Genomic DNA, 9,019 nt, shown 5'->3' on the forward strand with positions numbered 1-9,019 from the left:
CTTGTCAGCTCCTCAGCAGTCTTGCCATTCCATTTAATCTCAATTTGATGTTAAACTTTCTTGCCTACCTTGCCTCAGGAGACAATCTGTGTTTTTGATTACATTTCTCTGTTCAAGCTGTTTCTTTGCCCCATGCAACCCAGAAAAACCCCATCATTTTATTAAAAACCCCTTTTTTATTCAATTTACTAGCCTAAAATCAGTATTCATATCGGTCATCTCAGCCCCTTTGAAAACCTTTTGCCGAGATAGACCTAGAGAGAGCCCTCTCCTGTCCTCGTAGGGCTAGCTACGAGGCTAAGTGGTTTGATGTTGCCTTGGATTTTGCCTTCCTCAGCCTGAGGCAGATTCGAGCGCTAACACAAAGATGGTAAAGCTCTCCAAAGCATTGCCACCGAAGGTAAAGGCCAAATATATCAATTTGTTGTCATCTTTTGCCGATGTGTTTGCTTGGGACTATTCTGATTTGAAGACGTATGATACAAATATAATTCCGCATACCATTCCTATTAAGCCTAATCAAAAACCTTTCAGACAAAAGTTAATAAGGCTTAATCAAAAATTGCTGCCATCAATTGAGAAGGAGATAAATAGGCTATACAAATCAAGAATCATTGTTCCCATCCGTTTTTCTGATTGGATATCCAATTTGGTCCCTGTGCGAAAGAAGACCGGTGAGATTCGTTTGTGCATTGATTTCCGGAATCTCAACAAAGTTTCATTGAAGGATAATTATCCGCTGCCCAAAATGGATCACATACTACAGCGAGTAGTTGGAGCATCACGCATGTCACTACTCGATGGTTATTCCGGATATAACCAAATTTTAGTCCATGAAGATGACCGGGACAAAACAGCGTTCACCACTCTATGGGGAACCTTTCATTATGCGAAAATGCCTTTCGGTTTGAAGAATGCGGGTGCTACTTTTCAGCGGGCAATGGACTTGGCTTTCACAAATGAGAAGGATGTCTTCTTAGTGGTGTACCTTGATGATTTGACCGTGTTTTCCAAATCAGATGATGAACACTTGCTTCATTTGAAAATTGTCTTTGAAAAGTGCAGAAAATATGGTGTGTCGCTGAATCCTAAGAAGAGTTTGTTTGCCATGGATGAAGGCAAACTACTTGGGCACATTATCTCAAAGGATGGCATCCGTATTGATCCAGCACGTGTGGAAGCAATTCAACAAATTGACTTGCCCCAGAATAAGAAGGAGATTCAATCATTCAATGGTAAGATGAATTTTTTGCGCCGTTTTGTTCCTAATCTTGCTGAGCATCTTAGGGAGATTACAAACATGCTTAAGAAGGACAGCCAAGTGTCATGGACGGAAGAAGCTGTAAAATCTTTCAATTTAGTTAAATTGGTTCTTTCTTCAGCTCCGGTTCTAATCAGCCCGGATTATACTCAGGATTTTATATTGTTTTCTTTTGCTTCGGAGCATACTATGGCAGCTGTGTTAATGCAGAAAAAAGATGAGCATGAGAGACCCATTGCTTTCTTCAGCCGGACCATAAGAGATGCTGCTTTGAAATACAACATTATCGAGAAACAAGCCCTTGCACTTGTAAAAGCACTGAAAGATTTCCGTGTGTACATTCTGCATTCCCATATTTTAGCTTATGTTCCTAATGCTGCTGTCAAAGATGTTTTGGTTCAGACCGACCCAGAGGGAAGACGTGGCAAATGGATAGCAGCTTTGCTGGAGTATGATGTGGAGATAAGGCCCACAAAGCTTGTTAAAGGTCAGGGATTGGCGAAATTGATGGTTGAATCAAATTTACACGTCTTAGACATAAATCTGATCACTGCCTTGTCTGATGAAAATGAGGAAAGTTCTTCGCTTCAGGTATCAGAAATGTTTGTTCTTTCTCCGTGGTATTCGGATATCATATATGTACTTCAAAATTTGTCTGCACCACCTGGTATGGCTAGAAACAAAGCGAGAACTCTTAAGTTGAAGGCTGCTAAGTTTTGTGTTTTAAATTCTGCACTTTATTGGAAAGATCCCGGTGGCGTTTTGTTAAATTGTTTGGTGGAAGAAGAAGCGAAGCAGGTCATAGAAGATTTCCATAAAGGGGATTGTGGCGGTCACCTTTTTTGGAAAACAACGGCAAATAAAATTTTGAGGGCTGGATACTATTGGCCGACATTGTTTGCTGATGTGTTTAAGGCTGTCAAGAGCTATCATAATTGCCAGATTTTTGAAGGGAAACAAAAATTACAGCCCTTGCCGCTTAAGCCCATTGAGGTGAGTGCCCCTTTTCAGCAGTGGGGGTTGGATTTTATTGGTGAAATTCATCCTTCTTCTTCAGGTCAGCATAGATGGATCCTCACGGGAACGGATTACTTCACAAAATGGATCGAAGCAATTCCCACCAGGCAAGCTACGGATGCGGTAATAGTTTCATTCCTTGAGAATAATATTTTGTCTCGTTTTGGTTGCCCGAATAAGTTAATAACTGATAATGTAGCAGCTTTCAAGTCAAAGAGGATGGTTGAGTTTTGTAGTAAATATCATATTACTTTGGGGCACTCAACCGCCTATCATTCGCAAGGCAATGGATTGGCGGAGTCTTCCAATAAATCTTTGGTTAATATCATTAAGAAAATGCTGGAAATGAACAAGAAAAGTTGGCATAAGAAGTTGGTCCATGCACTTTGGGCAGATCGAGTGAGTCAAAAGAAATCTATTGGGATGTCTCCTTTCGAGTTGGTGTATGGAGTGGACACAATGTTTCCTTCATCTCTGGCTGTCCCGGTAGTCAAATTGCTTCAAGAAGCAGGCAGCGAGGAGGATCCTATGCAGCGAAGACTTAATCAGATGATTCATTTACAGCAAACACGGGAGGAAGTCTTTCAGAACACATTCAAGTTACAGGAACGCATAAAGAAGATCTATGACAGAAAAGCTAAAACAGATAAATTTCAGCTGGATGAGATAGTTTTGAGGTGGGATGCAAGAAATGAAGAAAAGGGCAAGCACGGCAAGTTTGAAAATCTCTGGAAAGGTCCTTTTAAGATTGCAGCATTTCGGGGTCAGAACGCTTTTCTTCTTAAGGAGATGAACGGGGAAGATTGTCCAGGAGGGCCGGTCAATGGTCGGCTGCTCAAGCGGTACATTTTCTGAGTTTTTCTGCTGTTCTATTATCATTGTAAATACCATTTTATTTCAGTTTCGTTGCAAGTGTGTGCTGTGATCTTCTCTTCAATCTGGGGCCCGAAGTGAAGGCTATAATTCTGAAGAAAGATTTCAGTTTTGAGTTCAGTTTGTCGAGTCAGTTTGTTAAGTCATATATCGAGTCATTTTCAAGTTAGTTTTCAGTCAAATAAATTGAGTCAACATCTTGAATTGTTTGTCACAATAATGATTCCATAGCCCAATGGATGAAAGGCACTGTCTAGCTATCTCAGAGATCTGCCATTCTTGGCACCTCTTTGGAGTTACCATCCCCATTGGAGCCAATGTTAGAGTCGGTCCTTACAGCCCTCCGTCAGAGATCTGTTCATTTTTTGTATATCATTCTTAGGTGTCTCGCTCATTCCACTTCGTTGCATTTCGCTAGGGGCATGCCATTGACTGATGAGAGGGTCTGGTCGTCTTGTCTTTCCTCATGCTTGTACCTACAGGGCTAATTAAAATTCCTCAAAAATCACTGAAGTTCAGGTCACATCATCATGGTTATAAATGATTATTTTCGTTAAAAAGAGTCTTTAGTCCTAGAGTCTAGGGTTTCAAGTCTTTGGATACATGTGATAAAAGCTCGTAGGCCATGAGGTTGGTTTCGAAAGGTTCCCATTCCATATTTTTATTCTCAAAAATATTTGAAAACATTTTTTAGTTCAAAACTATGTTTTGAACTGGAAATTGTCAAATTTATTTTTGTAATGGATGTATTTGTTTCACCATAAGAAGTTTCAAAGCAAGCCTCTAATTTTTGCCAAAGCCAAATGCCAAAATTCCTGCAAAAAGTCAAGACATTCATCAGTCAAAGATTCAAAGAAAGAGTGACAAGACAAAGACTGAATTGCATTAAATAATAAACTTCCAAAAGCCAAACATTATAAAAGCGGGTTATGGTTTAATGAGATATTTTATAACCCATATAAAGCATGGAAAACAAATCATTTTCACAAGTTTCCCAAAGCAAAACCAAATCAGAGTGTTGAAGACAAAGTGGAAGCATTTCAAGGCTATGGAGTTGGAGGGGAAGTGCGCGCTACGCATTGGGTAAGCGCGCTACGCACAAGAGGCGCGCGACGCACTGGGCCTCACTAGCTTGTGCAAAATTACATGCGCGCTACGCACATACTGCGCGCTACGCATTGGGTAAGCGCGCGGCGCATACAAACTCAGAGCCAAAAATTTTTGCTCCTTCGTCTAGATTCATGCCAAATCCCCTCCAGCTGCTTGCAAGTAGGTTCTTTATGATTGCTCAGTGAATTTTACACATGACTATGGTGTTTTGAATGTGGAGAAACAAGTGTGAAATGTAAAACCCTATGTTTATTGCCAATTTCACTTCTTAGGGTTTGAAACAAATATTAGGGACTGTGTGGGTTAATATATGCCTGTGTCATCTATTTTCAGTGGTGTTCATGCTCATCATTTACCTTAGCCTCACGCCCTCTCTTTGCCATTACATCACTGCTGTCATTATTATGGCCATTGTCATTTTCACACTGTTTTTTCAGGCAAACTCATTTGACAAAACTATTCTCATTGTGGCTTTCCTATGATACTTTGATACACATGTGACACATTTGAGGAGTAAAGCATACACTCAAATTTTTGCCTTCACTATACCTATATCAACATACATTTTGCAAACAGTCAGATTTCAGCACAATGTCAGAGATGGATTCAGTTTATGAACAGGAGTATGACAGTGATTCCACAGCAGAAATTAATGTACCACAGAGGTCTCATAAAAGTGGCAAAAGTGGTAAGCATCTCAGGGAGGAACCTACTTCTTTGGCTCAATTGCATGCTTGCCCGCTTGCAATGGATTGTTTTCGCTATCAGTCATGTTACCACTATTGTGAGTTGATTTCACAAACTCAGCATCATCATGAGCTAGCTCATCTATTTGTTCTACAATTACATGATGGCCATGTAAATCTTGCCGGAGTAGATTTCATTATGTCACCAGAGAACATTGCTCAGGCCACCGGAATACCAAATGTAGGAGAGGAATGGAACAAAAGACAGCAGCTAGATAAATTCTACTATGAGCCATACATCAAACCTAGGTTTATAAGGCAGCTAAGCAGGGTATTTCCATTCAGATTTCTAAAGGATGAGTTTGCACCCTTGATGAAGCTTATCATTCGATATTTCAGTTGTGAGGGCAGATTCTCTCCCCTCTATACGTACCATATTCGTTTGTTGATGCATTTCACGAGGGTATGTATGATGAGCATTCCATACTTCATGTATCGCAATATAGAGAGGATGACATATCTTGTACAGAGGAAGACCCCAGCACAGCAGCATAGAAGTATATATCATTACGCGCTGATCAAAATCATTGTGGTACAGCAGCTCACACAGCAGGGCATTACTTGGGAGGATTTCATCTCCCGTGACTTCTTCACAGTGCTACAGCCGCCTCCCGAGGTAGTTCATGATGAGGGAGAGCCTTCACATCAGCTTGACATTCCTGAGACCGAGCATATCAATGCTCCAGTGCATGTGACATACCAGCGAGGCCACAGGGCCTTATTTGCAGCTACACGACGAGTACTATCTCCACATGGCATGGAAGGGATCTCGCCTTCTTCTTCAGTTCAGGTACAGGTTCAGGATAGAGACAAGATGTCGATGCATGAGGAGGGCCTGTTAGGAGGCCATGATATTGATGTTACACTCAGTGATGTGGATGGGAGCTATCCTGGCTCGAAACTGAAAGAGATCATCCAAAAGCAGAAGGCTGAGATTGACAGCTTGAATGAGAAGTTGCTGAAGGCAGAAGGGGTGATCAAATATTTGGAGCAGCGCAATAAGCAACTAGAGGACCAGCACACACTTTTAGAGCTGCGACAAATCCGTGAAGACCGAAAGTTGGCCCAGAAAAGACCTGGCGATTTGACACCTTTTGAGCGGCAATTTTGGCTTGAGAAAATCAATCGACATCTGGAGGAGTTGTTGGCGAAGGCCAATAGAGACAAAGACATGCTCCGTCATATGAAACATCACTATTGGGCTCGCATGCACGTCGGTAAAGCAAAAATAAATATTTTGAAGAGGAGGTTGAGCAGAGCATTAAAACGGCAAAAGAGGCCTAATCCACTTCAGCTTTTGGCTGAGGCTTCAGTGGCTGAGCATGATACATGATGGAGGTTCTTTGCTCCGAATTTGAGCAAATTCGGAGAAATTTTTGTCATTTTGAAATTTTTGGCTTGCAAAACAGATTTTTCAGCCCAACGCGTAGCGCGTCGACGCGCGCGCTTATGATTGGGACACTTGCTGGAGGAAAACTTTATAGTTTTGGATTTGTCATGGTAAGTTATGCATGCTCTAGTATGGCCAACGCATTCTATCAAGTTCTGGATGATCAAAAGGGTCAAAAACACCATGAAAATCACTTCTCTGCCACCTTTTGCACCAGCAGGAAGTACTTGTGGGAGAATGAAATTTTGAAGGGGCAAATGAGCTTCAAATTGGGAAATTCCACTTGGACTGGATAGCAGACATCTAGGGCTTTCCAACAAGCTAACATAAGCTTAATTTTGATGTCAAGAAGTGCCCCAAAAGCAGGCTGAAAGGCGCACGATGCATAGAGCTCAGGCGCGCGGCGCATAGAGATTTTTGGTCAAATTTTCATCTTCCAGCTCAGGAATTCAGCCAGTTTTCACCAGTTTCACCTTCTGATGTAATATGTGACTTATCTTGATGTAATTTGATGTATATGATGTAACTTTGACACTTATTTACCTATTCTAGATGATTCATTCACAAAATAGCAAAAATTTAATGTAATGAATCAGTTTCCCTTCTTTTAGAGGCAGGTTGTTTGGATGCCTAGTTTTCAGCTCTATGTTTGGAATCAGTTCAAACTGCTCTTAGAAGGAGGAGCTCGACCCCTAGAGGTTAGGAGATAGGTTGGCATGGTCTATATTTTGTAGATTTTCAGTCAGTAGCAAGGGTTGGACCTTTGGGAAAGTTTTGGCACACTATTGTACATATCTTCTGCATTTTGGCTAAGGAAAGATCAGAGGTTTTGCAGCACCTGTTGGGATTCATGTGGTTTTCAGTTTTGATGGTGTGTTCTCTCATTTATTTGTAAGTTCTTTAATGTTTTAATGTATGCCATTCCCTTCTTTTGCTTCTGAAACTAAATGAATGAGTAAGTGAGGTAGAATTCATTGATTTCAGTGCTCTGCCTTTAAATTTGTTTAGTTTTATATGTTTTCACCAGTCTAGAGAGGATCCCTGTTTCCCCTTGCCCTTTTCAGCTCCTTGTCATTCTGATCCATCCATACATATGATCAAAAGGCATCAAAACTACTTCCTACCTTGCCCCAACTCGAATTCTGCAAAGATCTGGTCTCATACCCGAGCCCAAATTTGTTTTTTCGCTTTTCTCCAACAAAACCCCAAAAAATTTTAAATCAAACCTACCTATTCATTTACTAGCCTAAAATCAATATCCATTATAAGTCATCTCAGCTCCTTTGAAAACCTTTTGCCGAGATAGACCCGGAGAGAGCCCTCTCCTGTCCTCGTAGGGCTAGCTACGAGGCTGAACTTGGTTTGATGTGGCCTTGAGTCTCGCCTTCCCTCAGCCTAAGGCAGATTCCAGCACTAACAATGCCTATATCTATCATGGAGCAATTGGGGATGCAAATAACCAGACCATATAAAGGCTTGTATTTCTTTGACTCCAAAAGGGTAAAGTGTTTAGGTATGATTAATGATTTGGTGGTGAATTTGGCTTAGATTCCTGTAAAAAGTGTAGTGATGGATATTGCAGTGGCTAACATCTGCAAGGTTTCATATGCTCTTATCAAGGTCATAGGGGTCCAATATTTTAGGGTCCATTCAATTGGATTTTACTTATGCTGCCATCCCTATATTTAGTGGAGAAGAAAGATGATTGTATAGAGAATCAAGGTTTGTCAAAACAGTTACAAGAGTTGATTGTTCGAATAATGCTCCTGTGTATGGTAAAGAAAGAGAGTTCTCTTGCTTGCTATTAGAGGAAGATGATCTGATCTTGGAAGAGACACAGGTGTAATCTTTAGTCCAACTAGGTGAGAAATTGTCAGATTGTGATAAGGTGTGGAAGTTATGCTTTGATGGTGCTTGTTCCCAGGAGGGAAATGGGGCAGGTGTGTTGTTGATATCCCCATAAGGAAGTTTGATCCCGCTCTCTTTTAAATTGGAATTTGAGGCTACCAATAATGTTGTTGAGTATGAAGCTTTACTCTTGGGCCTATAAGCTGCAAATAATATGAATATTGAATGCTTGGTTTTGTTTGGAGATTCGGAGCTGGTAGTGAAACAAATCAGAAACTAGTGCCAAAACAAGCATAGGATATCGAAGGCTTACGGTAATGAGGTCTGGGATCTAATTGATAACTTTTTCTTAGCCTTCAACATTCAATTCTTCCCTAGAGAAGTAAATCAAATGGATGAATCCTTGGCCCTAATTGCCAATAATTTTAAACCACCTCAAAATCCTCTTCTCGGGTATGAGGTTGAAGTCAGATATAGGACCTCAGTGCCAGAAAATATCATACATTGGCACGTGTTTGAAGATGAGGAGCAGATAAAATGCTTCATGGAAGTTATTATGGAATTCTCAAATTCAGTAATTGACCAAGGGGATGAGAGGATGATAGATGAGCAGTAGGCCGGTTGGGAAGAAGCCGTTGCGGGGCACAACATTTTACAGTTGAAGGGTAATTCTATTCCTCGGGGTTTGTTTCCCCTAGAAAGATTGTTTAATTCAAACGATGTAGCTACCAAATTAATCAAACAATAAATTGAAGAACAAGGGCATGATTGCAA

The sequence above is a fragment of the Pinus tabuliformis genome, chromosome 6 (genome assembly GCF_031772625.1).
Source record: "Pinus tabuliformis cultivar Carrire ecotype Pingquan chromosome 6, CPIR1, whole genome shotgun sequence".
Classification (NCBI taxonomy): domain Eukaryota; kingdom Viridiplantae; phylum Streptophyta; class Pinopsida; order Pinales; family Pinaceae; genus Pinus; species Pinus tabuliformis.